Genomic DNA, 26,391 nt, shown 5'->3' with positions numbered 1-26,391 from the left:
ACTCTAAGAAACTTTAGGCTGTCCACTGCTACTGCTACTACTACTACTACTAATGGCTTGCACTTGTATTGTAAGACAGTATTATTATAGCATTACTTACAATACAGGAGACAGTGTGGTGTAAAATGACTGCAGTAAAGGTTCAAATTAATAATTAAAGTTTCAAATGTTACCCTTGCCTAAGGTATGATGTAAGTGTGTGGCGGTATGAGAGGAAAGTTTAGTCAAAGCAGATTTTTGTGCACAGCCCGAAGCCAGAATTAAATCGAACCCTACGCCCATTTATGGAGCTGTAGTCCCATTCATTTTTAAACGTTACAAGACACTGAAGTGGTTTACAGAGCTTTAAATACTTTAGATCTTCAATAAAACAAGCTCCAGCAACATTATCTGCCTTTCCTCATTTCTCTATCAGCAGTGAATAATGTATACAATGTGCAGTTTATACAGAGGAGGGACTCATGCACCACTGGACCTGAAGAGATGTGACCCTTCCCTGAGTTGGCGCCTTATTGAGCGGAGTGGTGGAAAGCACTAGAGTTAAGCTGCTGAGGCCATAAGCTCCCGCTGCCGCCTCGTGAAGGCTGGTACTCAGTGACACAACAACATATTGACTTTGAAGTGTTTTTTAGAATGGGACTTCAGTTTTGTGCACGCATGCCATCCAATGCCATTAGAACACAAACCATCAGCACGTGTCAGCTGTAAGTCAGCGGGGGAAGACTATAGTCGACAAGAAACACAACCCTAAATGTGGCACGGAATAGAAGAAAATCAAGTTCACCGTTAAAAAAATATTACAAAGGAAGCTTTTATGATAATGACTAATACCATTATTGTAAGAGTAAGACCAATATATATCACAAAATGATCACGTTATCATGAAACGATCCGAGAAATGATACTGCATCTTGTGAAAACTTGATCATTTTTCCCCCTCTATTGGCAGTAATACAGTGCCGTACTTTCAGCGAGCCTATAGATTATTTATAGTCCTCAAGGTGAAGCAGCGGAAAGCCTTGTAATTGGATGAGAATGTCATGTCACAGAGCTACATGTTTGGAAAAAGCCAAAAACACTTCTCGTCCAGGGCGCCCGGTGTAACATAAACAGCCTTATTGGTTTTCCCTGTCTCCACTGCATGAGACGCAGCTTCTTGGTTGTTTTTTTTGGTGAGGGAAAAAGCTTGATGTTTTTTTTTTTTTTTTTTTTTGTCGTTACACGGTCAGCACTGTTCCCAAAAATAGACTTTCCAATGGACTGAAAAACTCCAGCGCCCCATACATCATTCATAAGTGCGTTTTGTTTGGTGCTTTGCTCACTCGCTCGCTGCTGGGAGTCAAAACTGTTTGCCGCTGCCCTTTAGGGGGAGAAAACTTGCATGTGATTAGCTCTGAATGCAAAGTTGTGACAGCAGCGAAACAACATGCCCCCCGAAAGAGAAATCACTGGCACGTTATTCACCCTCAGATGAAGATTTATATTATTTATTTGTTTGATTTCTTCCTCTTCTTTAGCAGCGTTTGTCTGGTGTCAGATCGATTGCGCGTGACATCTGGACGGAGTTATGAATAAAACAGCAACCCCCGTGGCTTCCTCAATGTAATTCCAAAAAAAACGCTGCAGCCTTTTTTGCATATAAGACAAAATTTAGCCGTGTCGGATCCTTTCTGACAAGCAATGTGCAAATTTAATCCATGTAAGACCAACGCATTTCTAATAATCGGATGGAGCAAAACTGTAAACATCTCGTTTTCACCCTTAAATGTGTTTTGACATTAGTTTTTTAGCAAGTGTTTATATTTGGAGACATACAAATAATAGTTAACGCTATAACAATTACACTATGAAGCATTTGCAGCATTTGTAAAGCGAATGTGAAAACTTTGTTGATTCTTTACAAACATTAACAAGGCTTTACTCCTCATTGTTAATCATTTATAAATACATCCCCTTTAACCCTTTATAGGGAACTCACTGAAATACTTTGAATTAAATCATTTGTTATTAGGGGACCTAACACAAGTTTACGTATGTTGTGTAACATTTTTTCAAAACTTTTCATTATCTTGCAAAAAAATCTATGTGAGCGAAGTAACCATATTTGGTTCCTTGCTCTAAACTAAAATAATTACTGTAAACAAACTACCATATTTAGTTTAAGGGGTAAAAAAAATACAAAGGTTTATAGATAAAATATACAAAAAGTACTTTCAGGTCTTGGGGGTGCTGGCATTCTGGAGACGTTGTGTTTTGTGATATTGATGTTTGAATGATCACACCTATCATAGGCAAGAGTTTTGGTAATGTGATTGTGCTTTACATGCAGTGGGCGGGGTCAGTCACCTCCAATATTGTTTGCCTAAAAACTTGATTAAAAATAACCTTTGGCAACATTAAAAACATAGTCCTAGGGTATATTGGTTCTTTTGTCAAGAAAAAACTGTAAGTTTGAATAATGGGTGCAATGGGCAGGTCCAAATATGGACAAACTAATGAACTTTTTAAGTTTAAGTGAAGTATGATCAAATATGGTGCCTGCCTTTTTTTTCATGCTGTAATCTCACTCATTTCCCTACATCCTCCAAAACCAACACATACATCATCACTTAGCACAATTATTCACCAATAAAATGTGTGAGTTTGATCAACATAACATGGTTAGTTTTCAAGTTATGTAAAGAAATTAGTTAATTTAGCAGAAAGCGCGACCGGTCTCTGCTGATTGGCTAAATGCCACCGTAGTGGGATCTGTGATGTAGGGTGATCTCCTCTGATTGGCTGAGAGAGGACTACATGCTTCTTTACCTTATACTGATGTGCAGCAGGGAGGCCCTATGTAAAGTGTGCGGAAATTAACAAAAATACTCACTTGCCCTATTAAAGGTTAAAAGAATAAAACCTTTGCTGTGTCTGGTTAAGGTTAAGGATCATTGTCTTACAGAGTCTAAACATATTCATGGTTAGAGCAATAACATGAATCTCTATGTTTGCAGTATTGTTCCATTTTTCAAGATTTCATTCTTTCCACACAGTATACATATATAGAAGAGTTCTGGAACAAATGTAGCCAAAGTATGCATTTCTTTGGGTTGATATATTAGCACATTAGCCAAAACAAAAGCATAGTACCGTGTCTCTACTGGTAACTATCCAACACAATATAGCATTATCACACTTTAACTCGGACACTACAATATGTTCTATCATGTAGTGTCACACCCGGCTCAATGTGGTGACAGGAACAAAAAAAGATTCAAATGTGCAACCTTTTTTCCACTGAGACACCCCGGATGTGAAAACACAATCACTAACTCGCAACAGCGTTTTCATAGAATACAGATGTCTAGAACATAATTTTTTTTTGGTTGAACTAACACAGCTTTAAACACTGATGGAATATGACTTCCTCAAATTGCGGCTTAATGGAATCCAAAATGTAACTTTAATGCAGCTAAATTGAAAGTTGGGACAAAGAGAAACCCTGGGATTAGTGTATAAGGAGGGCTATAATTAGTTATCTGTAGCTTGACAGACTCCCGCAAATTCCTGCCAAACTCAATTTCAGTAAAACGCTGCGAGACGTTCTTTGCGGACCGCAGTTAGTTTTGAGATTAAATTCATTCAATTATTTTATGACAGTTTGATTTATATTTAAAACATCTCAATTGACCGATAAGAACTTCCTCCCACTGTGCCAAGACATGAATATTTGTGAAACTAAATGACAGAGAAAATGGTTTTATATCAGAATATCAGGGTGCTGGAACTAACCAAGGCCATTGTTCCCCGCCGCCAGCACAAAGTTGCAGGGATAGCCATGACCTTAATGATCATTTGTCAAAGAAAAGGTGAAACTGAATAATTGAGTGGAAACCAACCACTTTCTGCACATGGAAAACCTTTGTCTTCAAGAAGCAGTGGGCGATTGTAGCTTATCTATTAGTGTTTACATGCACTCGAGTTTCCTAGTTATTAATATTGTCTTTGTGGTTATTATAGAAACCTGAAAATAGCAGTTTCATGGTAATGAGAAATCTAGCTTCTCTGGCATGGATTCTCCATCAGTAACTGGCATATATCACATAACGGCACGTATATGTTGTTTCACGGTTATACAGTATATCTAACTTCCTATTTCTTGTGCTTGCTTTGTTAATCATAAACAAACATGGCGGCGACTTGTCTGATGTGATCCTATTTCTGGAGTCAAGAGGAGATTGAGTTTTTTCTTTTAACCATAAAAGTATTTTAGATGGAAAGAATCATCTTACGGTAAAGCCGAACTAACTCATGCCCCTAGAGGCCATAAGCGCCACTGCAGGTGTCGTAGCGTGTTGCGTTATTTTTTTACTCCCGAATTGTCCATGAGAGTAAATACTACGCTGACAGAAAAGACAAAGGGAGAGAGGGATATTGTGCATTGTACCACAACCCAATCACACAATGGAGATCTTTTTTTTTTCACTCAAAACTGGTTGTAAAGTCAGCCTCCCAGCTCAAACATGAATACTGTGCTTTTAAAAAATCAGTTGAAGGAAATTTCCAAAATGTGTAATGAACTGTCAGATATGGAATATAAACCTTCACTTGATCACCTAAAGGAATCTTGACAAAAGGACATTGGAATAATCATCACTGCATCTCAATGGACTAAAGCTCAAGACAACGTCCACTAGGGCTGAAAGATTTATCGTTATCGTATCGATATCGAGATATGAACATTCAATACTGCACTCTTTTGTGCTATGATGCTTTTATTTTTCTGAAAAATACTTGATTTTCACTGAACCCGTAGTTATATTGTATTGTATCGAGATATCTGGCATAAATATCGAGATATGAAATTTTGTCCATATCGTTTAGCGTCCACTCATCTTCAATCTGTGCTCGTCGTGGACTGCTCCAATTCAAAGTTCTACACAGGCTGCATCTTTCCAAAGTACGGCTTTCCAAATTGTTTCATGGGGTGAACACAGCTTGTGACCGGTGCGGAACAGGCTTTAAGAGCTCACACTTTTTGGAACTGTCCTAACACAACGGCTTACTGGACTAAAATGTTCAAATTGTTGTCCGATGTTTGTGGAACACAGCTAGACCCTGACCCTGTGCTTGCACTTTTTGGATCAACTCTAGTAACTGCTAATCTTTCTAACAAGCAGAATACTGTTATTAGAACAGAAGACTGATCCTATTAAATTGGAATAAAAAAAAACCTCCAACCTTTATTAATTTACTACATGATGTAATGAAACATATCCAATTGGAAAACAATCTAATTTGAACTAAAAGGAAAGGTCGATGATTTTCACCTGGGATCCACTTCTGGAGCACTGGGACAAATTGAAACATTTATGAATATTAAGGGTATAAATTAATGGCCTGCTTGTCTGTTTGTTGTTCTTGTTCTGTTTTTGTTTGTTAAAATAAATGTGATAAAATATATATCTAAAGAAAAAAAACTTGGCTGTAAATACTGTTCAAGGGGTGCTAGCCCACAGTTAGCTTTGCCCGTTAGCCTGTTAGCTTCTTCTTCGTGATTCTATTATTGTGTATTGCGCCTCTGACCTGGTGCAGGGAAAGTTGCAAGAGTGGTTTTCTGGCCAGAGACACCAGGGGAAGATGAAAGACCCCCCCCAATCATCCCATTAACACTTGTATTACCCCCAGAGGGACTACGAAAAGGATTTATAAAGGTAAACAAGTTACTTATTACTGCTTTTTCATGTGGATTACGTAAAACTGTCGCCGATTGTTGAAATGTGTCTGGTCTTCCCACCACCACCACTGTCGAACAGGTGCGTTTGCGATGGAAAACCGGATGCTCTCTCATCGAATGCAATTTCTCCATCTGTGAGATCAATAAAGTATCATCTTATCTCATCTTATCTTTAAAAACAAAAAAACAGTACCAAGAGGCTGTCAGTGAACTCCATCAGCTCCACTCTCTCCTTCCAGTTCCGGCTTCAAACCTTCCCCCAGTGCTCCCTGGTCCACGTTGATGGCAAAGACAGACCCAGGACGTTTTAAAGGTAACGATTTACCCACCATCTACCACATGCTGTCGTCTGCCATAGCTCAGGATGTGGTGGATTCGCAAAATATTCAGCCCAAAGTGGCATTCAAAAGAACAAGCCCCGCAATACGCCACATATGCTTTTCAATTTACATCGTATTGTGCTCAAAAATATAATTAATGCGCCTGTGCGGATGTAGCCTCAATACGAGAAACCGAGATTCCTTTTATGACCATATAAAAATGGGGATTTGGAGATCCCATTTCTCAGTCACATACACCATATCCCGAAAACTGCCATAACCGGATTATGGCTAATAACCGGAATACTCAAGCACATGTAAACGCATTCAGGTTCTTTAAAGTACCTTACCCTAAAGCTTTTCAGTTGTATATCTAAGAATTTGCCATGAAAAAAAAAAAAAAGACATGTAAAACTTGCTAATTTCACATGACACTGTTCAAACTAAGCCATGTTTGAGACAATGATCTTGTTGCAATGTTTTAGCACATTTTGAAGGCTATTCAGACTTAATCCCCCACCAGACAAGTGAGCCTCTCCTTTCGGCTTTGGTCTTGACAAGCTGCACTTAACATGCCAAAAAAGATGAAAATGTTATCCCGGCTCGGTATTTAAATATTGATTCTAAAAATAGGGTTTGTTTTAGGTAAAAGGGAATAGAGAGAGGAGACGTCGCTAGGTAGAGATAATGTCATTCATTTCCAATGCAAATAGGCCCCACTCATGAGTTTCTTGGATGATGTGTGTCTGCGCCGCGAACAAAGCAAATCTTCCAAGAAAACCTTTCAAAATGCAGATCGGGTACAGCATCCATGACACCATCTCACCCTGTGGCGCTCTGCTTTGCTCAAAACATCTCCAAAAAAAGCTTCCCGTCTTATGTAAGTGATGAGAGCAGGTGAAACCGGGATGTGGGTGGCCAGTGCCTCCTTTAAAAAAAATAAAAAACAACTGAAGTAAGAAAAAAAGGTTCCTCAAACTTCAAGGCAATTGATAGATAGAGTTTACATCAAAACCAGGGCATTGAAAATCACATTATATTGAGACTAATCCATTGCGTAGAGGAGGTTTTTGATATTTGTCTCATGAAATTAAGATAGCGGGAGATAAGCGTTTGCCGGAGAACACAGCGGCGGCGGTTCAAAGACACACAGTCAAAACCAATTAGGTAGAATCAGTCGGCTTGTCATTCAGATTGGTTCCATCCCATACGCCCAAATGTTTATCCCACTGAGGTAAATAATCTCCGAGCTGTCTCGGTGTCTTGTTTGGAGTCTGCCTGCGTCTTTCTGTCCTCAACCTGCGCGAGATAAAAGGACGGTCTAATGAAATGTAAAAATCTGTTTGAAGTGTGAGGTTGTTTGTATTTAGACGGCTTCGCATTGTGGTCAGAGCGTCCCTCGTATGGCTTCAACGGTGTTACTTTGTGAATAGAGCGAAACTGTCTTTCCCTAAGATAAGGAGGATGGGAATGTAAAGCGTATAGATTTTTGTGTTTGCGTGGAGAGATTGACTTACAACCTCTGGGACTAAAGAGCCAATTCTTCCCCAAAATATGAACTTCGTATCTGTATGCGTGTTTACTATACAGATTGAATCAGGGATAAACCAGGACTAAAAGCTTGAAACAAGGATCGACTCTTGATGAACTAAAGCATGTCCAAACTAGGACTTTACCTGGACTTAACCCAGAATAAAATAAGATAGATAGATAGATAGATAGATAGATAGATAGATAGATAGATAGATAGATAGATAGATAGATAGATAGATAGATAGATAGATAGATAGATAGATAGATAGATAGATAGATAGATAGATAGATAGATAGATAGATAGATAGATAGATAGACAGACACATATCAATGGAGGAAAGTTGATTCAGTGAATTAGTAAAACACCTTATTCGGTAGAGCTTCTTTGTTTCCAGGTAAAAGAAAACACAGTATGTTGAGAGAGCAAAATGAAAGGCCTAAACAACTTAACAAAAAATAGTTTTGCCTTGAGTGCCACCCTTTAAAGAAACAGGCCACCGTCTTTCCATACTGAGATATGTTCTTACCTGAGCTTAGACGAGTTCATACGTACCTGTCTGGTCTTTGTGCGTGCCCTCAGTCCTGCAGAACGACCAAAGATGTTGTTAACATTTGGCCTCTCCCAGCATATTCCTATAGCTCCAAACGGAGGTGAAGTTGGAAGCGACCACGCTCTTCCACGCGGACGCACAAAGACCAGACAGGTACGTATCAACTCGTCTAAGCTCAGGTTAAAACATATCTCAGCATGGAAAAATGGTGGCCTGTTCCTTTAAAAGCCTGAACAAAGCATATTATATGACCTGTGCAGTCTAACCTTGTATAGACCAGCAGAAGAAGCGGATACGACTTGTCTAACCCTCTGTGTGGCAAAGGGCTTGAACAAATGTCCTGCCAAACTCCAAATGACTTGACTCCACTTCCTAAAGTTGAGTAAAGCTGTGACTGGGACATCTGCACTGCTCAGGCTGCTCCTCACGTACCCCGTCCCACCTGAAGCTCTACAGCCACCGGGCATTCGTCACTGCCAGATGCACTTAGCCAACGGCACCGGAGAGAGAGAAAGAGGGGGGAGAGAGAGAGAGGGATGAGAGAGGAGGAGAACTCTTCTAAAACCCATTAAATAGCAGAGCTGGGAAAGTGTGGCTGTGCCGCTACATCACGTCTGAGAAGAAGCTTTAATTCCCCATAACTTAGATTCAGGGTCTGCGGAGCGCTCCATAAAATGAATGATGGCGGAAATGAGCGGCGGGCCAATAATATTGATGAAATATGAAGTATGTATCAACACTGTGTGAGCTTGACTCAGCTTTTCCTCATACGAGTCGATGTGCTGCAAAGAGTGAACAATAGCTGTTTTGTTTGTGATTAATCTCCATCAAAGTGTATCAACACAAAGCTCTGGCATTTGAATCAAACACTCCTTCTGTTCAATGCCAGTTTGATAGATGCAGGTATTTATTTCAGCTTAACCAAATGTACTTTTGGATGTTGTTCATTCAAGAGACAAACAACAAACAACATTTGGACAAGATGACTGTATGCACATAAGCCACTTGTCTGTTTTCAAGTATTTGAATTTGAATCAGTGATTAGTTGAGGAGTTTTGACAATGTACTAATGGATTTGTTTCTGCTTTACTCCTTTAAAACAAAATAGTACATGGTTTGAACTCCTTTCATCAATTGCCTTCTTTATGATGGGCTGACTCCAGCATTCTTTGTCTTCTTTGGTGAGATCCAGTGCAAAGTAGAAGCCATTTTCTTTGAGATATGGTAAATGGACTCAACTTATATAGTGCTTGTCTACCTTTATCAGGCCCAAAGCCCTTTACAGTAAGGAACCCATCACACTCTTCATACACCACATACGCAGACACTGGAGGCAAAGTGGGTGAAGTGTCTTAACCAAGGACTCATCAACTGGGATTCAAACCCCTGACCTTCCGATCATGAGACGACCCCTCGACCATCTGCACCACCATCAACCAAACAAAACATATTGCACTTTCTCCATGTACAAGAGCTCAACTATGGAATTCGCCATTTTACCAGCATAAATTAGTTACAAAAATGCACAGTGATAAAATGGAGCTTTGAATATGGGAGTAGAATTACATTACAAAAAGACATAGCCACGACATGGCAAGATCTCTAGAGGACTTTCCACAGACATCAACAGACTCCACAGTCTAATGCTCCTTCTACAACTTCAACATTCTGAATAAGCTACCCAAGATCTGACCCACAAAGGAAAGTTACACAGTGCCTTTGTGTACGCAATCCACTGTTCTTTTTATTCTTCTTCTTCAGAGCTGTGTGAGTGATGACTTGAAGACGATCAGATCAAGATAAGGCGCTATGGATTCTTCAGTAAATCTTTGACATCACCACCAAGGGACCTTGCCTTTGTTATTGCACAGCGCAGTTTCTTATTAGCTAAACAGTGTTCCCCAAACGCATCTAAACCAGACAACTTGCTGTGTCCACTGGGAACACTCCTCTGCTCAAAGCTAATAACAATAAAGCCGTCTTGAAGCTTTCTATACGGAAAACCAATATTCTTTCAATAAGTGTAAACATGCATCAGGGTAAAATGATAACTTGTGTGTGTCAGTGTGGTGCAAGAATAAAAGAATGGGTGAAGGAAAATCTTAGAAGGACTTTGGAGTGAATTTAGTCGCAAGGCGAGATCTCTTTGGACAATAATTGGTCCTTCAAATTGTGCTGTAATGGGCTGCTTTTGGTCTTGTATCATCGATTCAGCAAAACATGATGAAATTTAGACGAGGAGCGAGAGCAGCCGGAGCGCCGCGGACGTGTTGTGGAATACTGATTTCCCAGTTGGATTCCTAAGTGACTAATCCATTGCACGGAAAGTCAATAGCCGGGCCTCCCGATTCACAATAGGCGCGAAATGCATTTCGACCATTTCTCTTTGCCCGTTTCAGACTGAAGTGAGGTGTACGCAAGAGCTGGGTAGTTCACAAGGAACGGTGGCCTCAGAAAGGAAGTGGATAATAATTTCTATGATTGCCTGCAAGTTTTGAATAGTAGAAGAGTTCAGGCTAAGTAACACGAAATGTGTAGTTATTGTTCAAGATTGACGCCCCCAGCTTTATGTCAGTGCAAAACTATATATTAAAAAAAGGTCTGTAAGGGTTTTTATAGCATTTTTATCCATGTATCCATAGCCAATATTTCAGCTTTACCCATTCCACCTTTCTCACATTTACAGTCTTTAAAGCAGAACTAAGTAACTCATGCCCCAAGAGGCTATAAGCATCACTGCAGGTGTTATAGCATGTTGTGTTTTTCTTACTCATTAATTGTCCGTGAGAGTAAAGACTACACTAGGGATACTGTACATCCAATTACACAATGGAGATCATTATCATGATCCGTTAGCCTGTTAGCTTCTTCTTCGGGATTTTATTAGTGTGTATTGCGCCTCTAAGTCGGAGCAGGGAAAGTTGCAAGCACGTTTTTTTGGCCAGAGACACCAGGGGAGATGAAAGACCCCCCCAATCATCCCACCAGCACTTGTATTACCCCCAGAGGGACTACGAAAAGGATTTATTAAGGTAAACAAGTTGCTGAGTGCTGCTTTAACACAAGAAAAAACAAACTCAAGAAAATCACATGGGGCTGAGGCTGGTACAGTGTCTTCCACATGTGCTTCAGCCTAAACCCTTAGGTCATCGAGTCATATTTCATTCAGAGAATTATTTACACTTTTCCACGAAGTTTCAAAGACGCTCCTTTTTTAAATATTACCTCAAGAATCACTGGGCTGCCTCAGATGTGAACATTTTGCTCGATAAAACCGGTCTTAGCATCATCAAAATATTCACTTTTTTAAAGACATGTCTAAAGCTGTTCAAACTTTCTCTCCTGAAACCTATCATTTTGTACCTGTACCTGTGCTTTACAGACGCCAAAGTTTGGAAGTCAGAAAGGACAGAAACCCTTCAACACGACCTCAGAAAACACCCAAAACAACAACGAAATTGAACATTCAAAGGGGTCACGCCTTTTTCAGCTTTGACCTCTCAAAAGTTTGTCCAAACAAGTCGGTAACACAAGAGGCAGTGAGCGAAAGCCGGTGGAAGAAAGTTGGAGATAAATAAACCGTTCTTTTGTCCGACATAGAGAAGCGACAGAGGCAACAACAAGAAGCAATTTAGTCCCAAAATATCAAAGTCAAGAATAGGTTTTGTTGTTGGTGTCCTTCTGGGATTGGACACGCCGCTTGTTCCAGACCAAACGTGTATACATGTAAACACAGCGCTAAGAACTAATGACTTTTTGTACGAAAGGGGATTAGGGAAGGGAATGCGCTGTGATTTGTGCAGCTGATGGCCATCTGACGCAACAACGCGCAAAGGACGGTTGCAGGTGACAGGTTACAAGGAAATTTGCCCAAAGCTAGAGGTAAACAACGTTCTGTGTCCATAGCGAAATGTCCCCCCATTTTGGATTCATCATGGGCTACTTTTATTTCAGAACTGCAATATCTGGATACACCCTGGACATTTACAATCTTTCCATACTAAAATGTCAAATTTCAACACAATGAAAGACAATATATCCGTTTTCCTCTTCATACTTATTCACCCAGCTTGTTTTCACGTAACAGCTCCTGGAGAAATAGAAAAATTCATCCTGAAATGCGTCGAATTGACAAAATCTAACGCGCCGAGCATATGTCGCAATGAGGAACCCGTGAGTTCGTTTGAATCTGTCTCGAGTTTCTGATGGAGGGAAAGACATTAGCGTAGTGGAGGCTTCGAAACCTTTAGGAATAGAAATACGAGAACAAGTGTTCATCAGGCACAGAAGAGTCAGACTGAATAAGCATTAAGATGACTCATATTGTCCCTGTCAAAACAGACTGGCCACAGAGGATGCGGTGCCAACCAGAGGCACCGAGGGGACGGGACTGCGCGATGATACTTTTCAATTCATGCAACCTGACACTGTATATATGAGAGAACTGCTGCATTAGTCGTGTGGAACAAAGTGCATTGCTAATTATGGATCTATAGCCGTCAGCAGGCAGCCAGGCAACAAAAGAGGTGCATCAAAATGTACAGAAGCAAGGAAACACACTGTTCTATGACTACATTATAACAGAGATCATTGTGTGTGACAATACTATGGTTTAGAAGAGTCTTTGGAGTCTTGTAGCCAAATATGAGACTTGTGAAAGACGAAAACTCGACTAAATCTCAGTGGATGGTTCCTGGAAAAAAAGCATTGTCAAGTTTATCCTGCAATAAAACGATTTCCAGGCTCATTACAAGTCGCTTCAAAGTTAATTCCAGGGTTCATATTAGGAGTTCCTCTCATCCATTCATATTCACACTAAATAAATCAGACCACACGTTAAATATTTAATCCCCGGTCCTTATATAACCGTTTTAAGAGCGTGTCCCCCCCCGTCTCCCTCAGCAGTCAGCTTGTTGCCTGTCGCGAGACTCCATTATGAGCAGATCGGAGCTGAACCCACCCCTCCAGCTGCACCGTCCTGTCCCAGTGCCAGCCACCACCTCCACCCGCCCCGAAAAGAGGAGGCCTGCAAGATGCCAGTGATCTGGGGTGGCAAAGTACAGGCTGTCAGCTTGATAGACCATTGTTAGTCACTGACGTTGATGTGGTCACAATAAGGCGACTGTCGTGGAAGGTTGGAACCGCTGTTGGGGGTGAGATCGTTTGTGTTGGACGTATATAATGGCGAAGTGGAATGAATATCCTGCTTTTTTATTTGTTTTGTCTCACATAACTTTAGAAAAAAACAAATCTATACTCATTCACCCAGATGCCCCCAAAATTATGCAAATTCACCTCAATACTATGATGTCATTACCAAATCACACTCTGTTGTTGATATAAAAAAAAAAGCAGAAGCAGATCATATAAACTTTTGAATATTTGGCATATTCTTTTAGCACATGAGCTTGCACACACAATGAATTGCATTTTTTTTTTTTTTTTTAACCACATTTTGTTCCATGTTGTCATTCCTGCCAAATTAGGTTGTTTAAAATGTGGCTTTATTTCTAAGTTTTCTTGATTATACTCCACTTTACAGCACAGTGTTGAGATACAAACCATTTTTCCTGGTAAATTAAGTTCTTCATTGAAAGAGGGTTATGATGAATCACATTCTTATGATATAAATTGGGTTTGCATCCTGTTTGGTTGTAAATACCATGATTACCTCACACTTTTCGGCCTGCAATTTCCAAGACAAAAGCGATCATGATATTGTCACCCCCACAGTTGAAAGCACACTCCAAATGTCACGTCACGTTTAAAAGCAGTTGGAAAAAGCCAATGTTTTCGTCAGGCCTATACTTTCTGTTGTGCCACAAGTCTGAGGACTTGATAGAATAACACTGCGTCGTTTCAGAGGTAATTGTAGACCATTTTCTCAGTTAGGGCACAATCTGTGGAAACAAGGTCTATTTGTCGCAACTATGTCTGGTTTGTGTGGCCTGACCTGCTGTTGAGCAGTGGATTGGCCGCTGGTCTTTGTTGCTGATTGCTTGTAATGCTGGGATTGTGGGACTCAGACTGAAGGATCAGAGGATCACAGCACATTTAAATGACAAAAATACTTGAGGGACAGAGAGGGGCTGCAGCAGAGAGGTGCCATCGACGAGACATGTTTGATAGAAGGTTATAGCCTTCCATCAGGGAGTGTTCACTTCAGATGGTTGACACATAAGCACTTCAGTCTGACCTCACTCATCCAAAAGTAATCCCAGGACAACAACACTGAACTAAGTAAGACAGGCCAGTGGCAGGACGTTTTTTGCTCATGTTGTTGACAATTACTTGAGTATATACAAAAAAAGAAATGCAAAATGTTTTTACACCTTCTGGCCTAGTGCTGGATGTCTGCAGAATGTACTATGTAAATAAAATTGGAAAAAAAGTGCCTTTCTGAGTGTTGTTGGCATCTTCTCCCCATGTCTCAGTAGGGTTCCTCTGGGTTCTCTGGTTTCCCCTGCCACAAAAAAGATGTATAGGGTTCCTCCCTGGGGCTGGTTGTGGTAAAATACTGACAAAAATCCCCTCACAGCGCCCCCTGCTGATGTGTTATACGCGCTTTCTTACTAAACAACTGCTCCTGCTCCTCAGATTACTGCGGGCTATAATCACTTTACTGCTGTAAGCTTCTTTAGAGATATTTTTATACACTGGTTTTGTTCTTCACCTGCTATCAGTGCGGCTGTGAAAGTCACACTGCTGTCTAAATATGTACAGACTCTTCCCTATAGAGCTCTGTAAACACGCCACAAGTGTCCCTGCTCTTCACGCACTCTCACATCGCAAAACTGAACAAAATACAGACGACAGCACAAACCACAAAGGTCAATGTGGACGACTAACTGTCTTAATCAATGATGAACTCACACATGCAAACCACATAATGAGAAAAAGCCAAATAACTCATACGCTATATTCGCACGGGCAAAACTATCACCCTCCTATCTACCACTGGTGTGACAAATAACAACATACATACACGCTGCTTCCACTGTTTCCATGCACATTGTTCTTTACCCTGTACTCGCTGTGCGGCACAATAGCAGTAATTGTTTGTTACATATGTAGGAATGGCTGCTTTCTGACGGGAACATTAATCCTGCTGTAGTGAGTTAATCCCGCGTGGGCCGTACAGCAGCAGAGACAAAAGGACGGGGTGAATGGAGAAGAAACAAAGTAGTACAGATTCAGCCCTTTCTCCTGCTGTGACTGCGGCCAATTTATTCCCAGTGTCAGGTCAGCGTGTCGGTAAAGAGCTTAAACAGCACCGGTTGCTCCGCCTCAAGGTCAATGAGACGTGCGGGGCCCGCTCCATTCCCTCCATTAGAGACAGAGGTTCTTGCATCTGGAACAATGGACGAGCTGCTTTGCTTGTGCTCAATTTAACACCACTTTAGACTGGGCTTTGAAATGGCTTTATGGAGTCACAAAGAGCCTCGGCATTCTATGTACACGAGAAGTAAAAGCCAAGAGTTCAATGTAATGGGCAATCTCATTCGGAAACTTCATGAAGAGCAGGAAATTAACTTTTTAATGTAAATAACCCAATATGCATAGACACTTAAACATTCCCCATTAGTTAAGGAGTAAATGCTATGTTTGGACAATCCTTTTCATGTTTAGCACGAGCCTGTATGTGGTTTAAAGTGATAAAACTAGTGTTATAAATTCTCTATTATAGTTTAGTATAGCATATGAACAGTGTAGCAGTCAGTTAACAGGCAGTTGCAAATGTCTGCGTCTGTGACAGAGGTGGTTAAAAGGATTTATTTGTCAGCTAATTCATGTTCTTAACACATTGAAGCCACATTAGACCTCTAAACTGCCCTTTATGTGTCCGACTTTGCTCCTTTACAAGAGGTTACAATATATTATACAGTCCTACAATCCTGAAAAAATGGTCCTTCAAGCCGGATCCTACAATCCCTAAAAAATAGATTTTAAACCCAACCAATGAAAATCCATCATGTCACATTAAAATCTGAACATCATACACTAAAAAGCAGTGTTTTGTTTTAATGCAGGCTCTCCAAAATAGATTTTTGAACTCCAAAGTCCAGATAATTTTACCCCGAAAGTTTCCGTCAAAAACATCCTCTGAAATGAATTAAAATTCATAAGTGGAAGGTTTAGTGGTTGAACTCGGGCTCAGGCCTTTGTTTTAATGAGAATAATGACTATAGTTATATGTGGACGTGTGTGGCTAAAGAGTAGATCTCTCATGTTTTAAATCACTCCGGTGTTGAGTTCAGGGTCCGCCGCTGCCCCATGCGCATGCCCGGGTCAGAGGAGGTGACGAGCCGGGGAAACGCTGATTGCTCGTATAGGCAGTGAACACACCACAGACCGTCCAATTAGAAGTTTTACAGAGCGCACTCCTGATGTGTGTTTGAACTGAGGGCAGAGGTCAGCGCACAATTACTGCAGAAAAGAGAAACTTTTACCACCAGCAAAACCCAACGTCGACCAATGCAGAATTTTGACAATCGCCAAACGGTGATATCAATTTGTCAAGTCTTACTGTTGCTATAGTTTAATATCGATGCCTACAATCAACAATAATTAAAAGATATCATATGAATAGCGCACCTCTGAGGTCGGCAACACTTGATTTGAGACAAAGTCAAATTTCATTATGCAAGATTGTGGATTAGACAATCATGTTTTTGGCTTGGTCTTACATGGTTAGGCAGCATGACAGTTTGGCTAAAAGGAGGATGTGCATTGATAGCCATTGGCCATGTCTCCTGTGGATGTGTGATATGATCCATCACACTTTCTCCACAATATCCTTCTGCATGGCTGCGTTATCTGACTGAATCTCCCGGTATCACCTAAAGTAATAAGTTTGTGTTTTGGCCCATGAGGGAGGGCTTTATCTGTTGCTCTGAATGTGTTCTAATGCTACAGCAGCCCGCGGAGAAAAGAAAAACTAAATTGGGGCTTTGCACTTCTTTGAAAATTGGACCATTTACTGCTGTTCCGTCTGGAGGAAAAACAACAGGCGCCAATAGGAAGCAACGTTATACTGTTGTCCTCATTGTGCACTGAAAAGGAACCCAGTAAGTGTGCGCTACACTTCTTAAAGCCACATTATATTGCTTATGTTCCAGAGTCCTATTCGCACTGGATTAGAATTACCTCGAGACATTGGTTAAACTGAATTCACCTCCAGGCATTTGTGTTATGAGCATTTGTGCCCTTCTCATGAAAAAATCTTTCTCTTTCAGTCCCTTGATGCAAATACAGCCTCCTCCGTGTGAACTTTACACCAAATGTGTTGCGTAACTCCTCCAGGTCAGGTCTGTACAGTTTGTTTCTCTTAAACGGATAAAAAACTGCATTGGGTTGGGAATAATGCTTTGACGGCATAATAGTATTGCTCTGGCTTGAATGCGGACTTATGTGAATGTAAGGTTAAAAAGACACTTTGAATGGATGGCCCTTATTTAGACTTCATTACACAGGTTAAAAACACTGACATGGCAATTTGCGTGGGACTAAAAGCACCTCAGGCTCTTGCGGAATACCCAAGGTAAAGATTTTGTGACATTTTTCCCTCCAAATTGCTGACATGGCAGATTCACACACACACACAGGCACACTTATTTTAACGTTTACTCTAATTCCCATGCTTTGTAATCCCGCGTGAAGAGGGCTTAATATGTTCATTGAAAAAGTATTGTATTGTATAGCTATTCACAGCACTATGTTTTCTTGTTTTGACCCCTAAGCAGGGACTGTCATATTCATTAAAAGTAGTAAGTTGCCTACACAAAATTGTGGGCCGCCATTGTGGGCCAACCTGGAGGTAGAAGAAACCGTAGCAACTTTAGGAAACCTGGCTGGCTCCCTTCAGTGCTCTTCTAAAACGGTGCACCGCCTCCTAGGCTTGTCCCTGTTTCAGAGCGTGGTGTCCTGCACCGGTCAGCTCTTTCCTCTTTCTCTCCTACGCAGCTTCCTCCGCTTCACAACAGTCTTTCTAGGAAGACCTTAGCAGCTAATTTGTTTTATTCTCAAGTCCATTAGCCAGAACAATAGCAGTTACAGAAGGCATGTGTGGCTAGCTTTGAGTCTTGCCCGGATACCTCCTCCCTTCCTTGTTTCCTGTTGCGTTAATTGTTCGTTTTTTAAGACAGACAACGACCAAAATAATTTCATTTGATTTATATTTTGGTTGAGCAAGTGTGAAATGACAGGTGCTGCATGAAGTTATAATGCTTAGACATATAATTTGAGGTCCAGTTCAGCAATAATCTCTCCCCTCCATACTTGACTTCCTTCACATCGCCACAATTGGCTGCTCTCGCTGTTCCACCTCCTCTCTCCAGCTCACTGTCCCTCCTGCCCGCCTCGTCCCCATGGGGCGTAGAGCCTTTAGCCGCTCTGCTCCCAAGCTCAGGAACATTGTCCAAACATCGACTCACTCGTGCACTTTAAATCCAAACTCAAAACTGTTTAGAGAAGTCTGCTCACTGTGACCAAAACGGCACTGTCCTTGTATATGTATTTTGTTTCAACTGTTTATATATGTGTAGTTTTTAAAGTTACTTGATGTAACCTAATAAATATAATGTCGACGTTGATATTCTCTTTAATTTTGTCTGATTTTTCGCTGGCGTAAGACTGGGTGATTCGCCAAAGTGTCCAGGACAGTGCCGTGCAGCGAGCCCTCTTCACTTCCCTGTCCCAAACCGAGAGCCAGAGGGCTATTTTTAATGAGGGGACGGCACAACGGGACAGGAGGAGTATAGGCTGACCTCATACAACTCCACTGTCCCATCACCAGCAGCTCTGCTCTGATACACTCCCCATCTGAAACTATCCTCCGCCCCGAGGAGAGAGAGAGAGAGAGAGAGAACCCCGACAAAGGGGCTCAGTGGCTGGGTGCTGTCAGGAGCAATTTGAAGTGTCTACGCTACAATACTGTGTGAAGCACGGAGAGGAAGTGAAAAGATGCACCTGCACAATAGGATCTGTCCGTCAGGGGGACGTCTTGCAGATCACGGATTGGGAGGAGAACTAGGGAGCACATTTAGAAATCACAAATCTATCAAAAAGAAAAGAAAAAAGAACAGTAATCAGACTAATGAGGTCAGTTTATCTAGCCACCCACTGGAATGAATATATTTTTAGCCTATGCATTGCTGTAACACTTTTGTCTACAACAAAAAGCAATATTAGCCAGTTTCATTTACTTGGTAAACCCTAAGGCCATCAAAAGTTGCGTTCACTTCTTTGCAGACACACAATAATAATGTGAACCGGAGGCACAGAATTCAATTCAACATGCCTATAGTTTTTGACTGACCTGCAATGACAGATCTTCGAGCTTGAGTGCATTTCTATTCCGTTCCTAAAGCCTGGTGATGATGAGCACTCCGGAGTCTGTTAGTAGAAATGTGAAGGTGGTTAGAGCTTGTTTAGCGGTTAGCAGTGGAGAGGTGCGGCGGGGCTGGGTGACACTGACATCAGATAACCTCTTTAATTGGGTGGGAGCAGCAGGGGATATGAACTGTCCACACCAGAGACAGGATTACAAATGTACTTTAGGAGCAATTTCCACATAAATAGAGTTTAAGGATGACTGCTTTTTGTTAAGATTATGTTGTTATTATTTACTGGCTTTTTAATGAGCCTCTCGTTGGGAACCATTAATTAAAAAATGCACATGGAACACCAAAGTAATATGTCCCTCTAAATAACACACCAGCAATGAGCCTGCCAATCTGTGCCTGAGTCTTTACGGCCACGATCAATTACACCTCGTATAATATCATGGCCACACAGGGAAGGAGAGTAAAGTGACACATGACCATATGAACTATCAACCCTCGCTTTAGGACGACAGCCGTGATATACCGTCAAAATTTGAGAAGATTTTTTTTAATTGCACAATATAGCTTTAGTCAACACAACCACACATCTCTAACTTTTAACAACTTCATTTGTACATCCATTCCTGGCCTCCATGGCCTTGTACATTTAAAAAAACACATTGTTCAGCAGCAGCCACCTGTCTGGAGTTGGCAAAAAACAAAAAAAACAAAAAAAATACACCTAAATAAAAGCACAGCAGATGTTTGCACAAAACGAAAGAACACAACTAAAAAATATTGAATGAACTTGAACCACTTATTATTTTGTGAATACAACATATAGGAGCGTCTGTATTGAGGCAGCTGCTGCAATTGAAGACCTTGCAAGTTCAATGTTGGCTCGTAAAACTAAAAGCAAAAGAAAGATTTGTTTTTCTTTTTGCCTTCTATTATATCATCAAATGGATATTTTTTGAAGGCACATTGTATTAAGTTATAGAACTAAACTCATTACAGCTCTGGGGAATAAAGTAGTTGTTTAAAGGGACTATACAGAGTTTAAACATGTTAAAATAATGTATTTTCCTCCCCCTACATGTTCCAGCCATGTCCTAAGGAACCCAGACCTGTTCACCACAACTGCCTCTAAAATCCTGCACTGTCACTCAAAAAGTTGTTACTTCGGGTCCGAATTGCTGTCATGCACAAGTTTAATATGGCAGGTGCAGTTTCATCTATGACCTGAGGTGGCAGTAGTGAGTATACAATGGCTAACTTGCATCTATCCCCTTTAAACCTGAACAAAGCAAGGTATAACAAAATGTAAAAGCCACTACACAGAAGAAAAAAGAAAAGAAAAGATGACACAGCTCTTGAGACAATATGGAACGAACATTTGGAATCTACTTCAGTAAGTTCATGAGTCATGCAGCAGCTTTTAGATGCAGCGAGACACATCAACCTAAGGTCACATTTCTTATATACAGAATCAGATACAGTGACATCTCTTTAAATAACCCACTAAAACAGACATAAGGTGGCTGTCAAAAGACTAAAGAAACCCTACAGCAAAGTGTCAACATACTGCTATAACTGATGAAACAAGACACACGTGACTTCAGCGCGGCTTACACAGTGTTTTATCGACTGCACTGTAATAGAGTGAAGCGGTTCATCGGCTCCTAATGAACACTTACTGGAAAACATGCCGGCTGCTTATAGTATATGTGCTCAATCAGAAGTTATATCAAAAAGTTAAGTCAGTCTTTCGATTATCCCAAAGCCGACGATCATTGCAACACAAGCACTTGAACTTGTCTGTAGAGAAAACACCAGTTGATTAATACAATTACAATGATGTAAATGACCGTCTGCTTCCCTTTGTAGGATTTATAAGTTTGGTTCCAATTGTCAGAGTATTTTGCATGTTTAAATATTCAAACCACATTTTATTTTTCCACTGTGCAATTTATTAAAGAGCCCTCCTAAAGACGTGCTTGTTTATTGCCAGCAAAGTGCATTTACTCAATGCAAATGAGCTGAGAAAATACCCAATTTCTATCTAATTTATTATCTCATACTCACATTAGAGATATAATGTTGTTTTTCTGCTGCTCTGCGGCCCCACTGTGCCACTGTACAAGCTGGAAAGTAAATCTCTATAATGCATTAAAGCCTATGACAAATAATCTCTGTTGTTTGTGCTGAGATAAGTAAACTTTCTTTTAAACAAACTTACCAACAAAAAGAATGGATGGTGTTTGCACTTGTTGTTACAATGCAGTGATATGATGCTACTTATAAAAGTTAGCAATGTAAGTTTTACTAAAGTGCTCCAAAAGTGTTGAAATAAGCCCTTGACTGATCCCTACGCTGTTTACTATATTTATGTATTGTGTTGGTCTGGAGAGAGCGGATGTTGTGAGAAGTGACCTGGATCAGGCTAAAGTTAATGGTTTCTCTATGAGGCCGTGCCATGGGCTCATCTGAAGAGTCTCAGGGGGATTATATAAAACATGGAAAACCTGAGGAAACTTTGATGCAAAAAACAACAACAAAAAACCCAAAAAGTTTATAGACACCGTTCACCAGAGGTATATACTAAAGATTAATGGTGGTTTAACAATTATTTAACACAAGTATCTTTACATTTTGTGGTAATAGTGTTAAGCATTAGTCATAAATTGCCATGGCTGAAAAAATAAAGAATACGCTTTGTGTCAATATTTATTTTTTACATCCAATGTTGCATTATTTTTTCATCTAGGTCTTGTGTTGATGATGGGAGAATCGGGCCACTGTGCAAAGCTATCCAGCACATCCCAAAGATTCTCAATGGGGCTAACGTCTGGACTCTGTGATGTGTGACTCGCTCTTTCACTTTTTGAGCCTGATGAATCCTGCCATTCATTGCCTCCTTGGAATATGCCCGGATGCATGTCCGGATCGAATTCAATCTTAAAAACCTTCTGACTCATGCTTTGCTTGCACACTACAGAACACAAAGACCATGTCAGTGAGATAAGCTCATAGACAATCATCACCATAGTCATTCTGCACATAACTTGAAGCACAGATAAAGTACAAACACATAGCCACAAACTACTGACTCATTGCTAGGCAGTCACTCTTTCTGCGCAGAGGAGTGCAAGACTAGGATAAAGAGGAACTTCACTTCTTCACACTCTCTCTCTCTGAAGTCACCAGCTGGTTATACTTCTTTATAACTAGGAACAACGGCAATAAACACCTTATCTTTGAGAAGAGCAGGTCCTAACAAGGTCCTAACAATTGGTGCCGTGACCCGGATATCTTCCCGAGAAGAATTGCAGGATCGCTGTTGCTATTGTTCATTTTCATTGTTAATTTTCTTTCCCGAAACTTAGCCTTGGACGAGACGACATGGCGATGCTCATAATTGGACAGACCAAACATTTGCAGATGTGGGAGACACAGCCAGAAAACCTTTTCTAAATTTCTGCCCCGCTCTTGCATGTTATTTCCCTGTATTTGACAGCAATAAACGCCTTACCTTTGAGACGACTTCTATCTCCAGTGTATGCTTTGGCTATATCCAAATATGTGTCCTCACGTGATACAAAACATGCATAACCTGGTCATTCAGTATATTCAGGGAGTCATTATTGGGGACATAATGTTGCTGATAAACTGAATAATGATCGTTGTAGCAAGTACTAAAGGTATTAAGAACATAATCAAGCTTTCTGATATCACTATTATAAGTACAATATCGCCAAACATTTTGATGTAGCAGTTCTCTTACTACTATACTGTACATATATTTAGATCGTCTACCCTCTGCAGTTTACAGCTGGGGAACCAGTGCTAATATATTGTGTCGGCGGCAGGGCTTTTAGTGCATAAGATCCGTCTGAAATATTGTCGTGGGAGGTGTTTGGATCAGGGTTATGTCCCCAAAGGCAAAGACTGTTCCACATGACTGGTCCATTCTCTCTCTCTCTCTCTCTCTCTCTCTCTCTGCCTATAGGGACTGCTGTTTATCTGACAAAAGGGTTATTTGGATTCTTTTGATATCAGACGGAGGTGATGGTGGAACACAGTGCACCAACGCTTTGTGTCGAAATCACTGCATTCACAAACAGCAGCAGTGCCATTAACGTCTGGCAGAAACTGGTGAACTTTTGTTGCTCAGCTCGTACACTGTGAGTCACATTGAAGAAGAAAAAAAATAACAGCTTCTATAGTCACAATGCATGATTGAATTTTTTTTAGATATCGAACAGCTTTTCCCAACTTGTGTAATAGCAGCGGGGTATATACTGGGAGGATAAAGCAATCACAAAAAATATATACAGCATGTCAGCAAAAATGTTATTTGCACTTCGAAGCAAAGGAAGAATAAAAGTGGACAGATGATGCAATGACAGTTCAATCTATTACACAACAAATCCATCCATGTTCTGAAATCCTCGTGATTCTTGCATTATTCTTCTATATACGATACAATATACTTTATTGATCAGCATTATTCCACATATTGTACAATATTGTGCAAACATAATCTCCGTCAAACAAGGTTGATTTGTTTTGCCCGTTGACCAAATGTTGAACACTAACTTATATTATTTCATCTCGCTCTCTTCGGTATGCCTCATATGATGTGCATGAAATCCCACGAACGGCGACGTAAAAATGAGGACCGAAAAGTAATCAAGAGTCGTACTTCTCTGTGATGAGAGAATATATTTGGAGCAGATATTTTCAGACACTTTTTGATCACTACAAATAACCACGTCACGCTTCGGTTTGTCTTGTTTTCAGAGTTAGGGCTAGACGAGCCCCTGAATGCAAAGCAGTCGGAAACACAGTCGACACAAAAAAACTGGAAAAATGAAATCAGACTTTGTATAAGGTTAAATCATCTGAGAAAAGCAGCACCAAGTAAAACATCATAATGATAATGTTGTCATTGCAATATCAAAGACGTATCGTTTTCTCCTCTTGTCTCAGGTAAAGGGTTGGAAGTAATTCTTCTCTTATTAAAACCATGGAGTAATACGACTGTAATACTGTTTCTGCTTTTGCTGTGGCATAGAGGGTTGAATGTCATTTCATTGCTGACTAAAATGAGACTAAAACCGAATTGAAAAGTTGTTCATGAGACTAACACTATGAATAAAATGTCCAGATATTTTCATTGACAAAAAAAAAAGGAAAAGAAGAGGCTAAAATCATCAAAACGTCCAATGACAGTTTGAAAGAGCCTCATATCATTTAAATTCACTGCTGAAGAAACAAGTCTGTGCTTTGTTCTTATGGGGGAGAAGCTCCACGAAGCAGAGGAGCTCGATTAAATATGATTATAATAAATATTATAAATGCAAAGTTGACTGAATGAATCTTACATTTACATTCCATTTTAGTTGATTAAAACTAAAGAATAATTGTTTCGACTAAATCTTGACTAAAACAAAGTCAATAGACTAAGACGAAAACTAAACAAATTTCCACATGGGCAGAGTAAAGTAAACCTTAAAGGGACTATGCAGAGTTTAAAAATGGTAAAATTATCTAATTTCCTCCCCCTAAATGTTCCAACAATGTCCTAATAAGTAGACTGAGCCCAGACCTGTTCACCACAACTGCCTCTAAAATCCTGCACTGTCAAAAGGTGTCACTTCGGGTCCGAAGTGCTGTCATGCACGCGCTTAATATAGAAGCTGCAGTTACATGTATGACCTGAGGTGGCAGTAGTGAGTATAAAATGGCTAACTTGCATCTAGCCCCTTTAACAAAGTGAAACACTTACTTTCCACCACTGACACAAATATACAGCAGCATGTACATAGGTTTGTACCTAAATATAGCATGGGGAGAATGCATTGACCGCAGCCTGCAGCCAAACAACTTTTCACCCCGAGCAGGCAGTCAACTCGGACCATTTTGTGTCTGGGAAACAGCTTTGGGAAAATAGCACCATTTAGACTCTACTGTGTTCAATATCAACAATCATTGCGGCATTTAAAATCCCTCTTCTCATGAATGCCGACATCGTCACCTCCTCATTCTCCTCTCGACATAAAGCAACATCGATCTGAAGCTATCGACCCTAAGCTCCCAAATCTGAGCCCCGGGCTGATTGCTGTGATCTGCCAAAGCAATTATAACCTCCGCCAGACAGGGGCGTTTTGTATATGCTGGACGGACAGATATCAAAAACCAAAAGACAACCTCATAGAGGGAAAGGGAAAGAAGGAATCATAGGTTTATAACTATTCAATCTCCCAAAAATCAAATGAACATACAGTATGCAATATGTCTGCAATCGACACTCGAAAGATTGCAACGTTTTGAAGGCAAATGTAAGAAACCCATGATGACATTGAGGCAGAGGTGGGAGTTAGTCACTAAATGCAAGTCTCGAGTCAAGTTCAAGTCGTAAAGGTCCAAGTCCTAAGTAAGTCCAAGTCAATCGGTCATGGGGTCAAGTCAAGTCAAGTCAAGTCATAGCTTTTGTCAAGTCAAGTCAAGTCTTGCTTTAGCCGGCAAGTCACCTCAAGTCACAAACGCCAGCGTGTCTACTTTTCAAAATGTGTTTAATCTTGAAAATAACAAGTGCTTTCTCAAGATATAGCGATTTGGAATCTAGGCTAAAATCAAACTTTTTAAAATGTCATGGATTTGGATTTAAAGTCTAATTAATATTTAATCGCCACAAAATTCAAAATACATATATTTTAAATGCTCCAGTCTATGTACAAAATTACCGGGATCTTACCTTAACCCCCGGTCGACCCGATTCCCGTTTAACCCCTTAACCCCCGGGAAAACGGGAATCGGGTCGACCGGGGGTTAAGAGGTTAAACGGGAATCGGTTCGACCGGGAGTTAAGGGGTTAAACGGGAATCGGTTCGACCAGGAGTTAAGGGGTTAATGCGTCCAAAGAAACACGTCGTACTTC

At 40.5% G+C, this 26,391-nt stretch overlaps 1 protein-coding gene across 1 annotated transcript in view; it reads right to left on the bottom strand.

Moving 5' to 3' along the window:
- The window catches only part of gfra4a (GDNF family receptor alpha 4a), a 153,262-nt gene that overhangs the window by 30,250 nt on the left and 96,621 nt on the right, over nucleotides 1-26,391 (bottom strand). The window lies entirely within an intron of this gene.

Source organism: Gobius niger, assembly GCF_951799975.1.
Source record: "Gobius niger genome assembly, chromosome: 16".
Taxonomy (NCBI): domain Eukaryota; kingdom Metazoa; phylum Chordata; class Actinopteri; order Gobiiformes; family Gobiidae; genus Gobius; species Gobius niger.
This window is presented reverse-complemented; position numbering and strand designations above follow the sequence as displayed.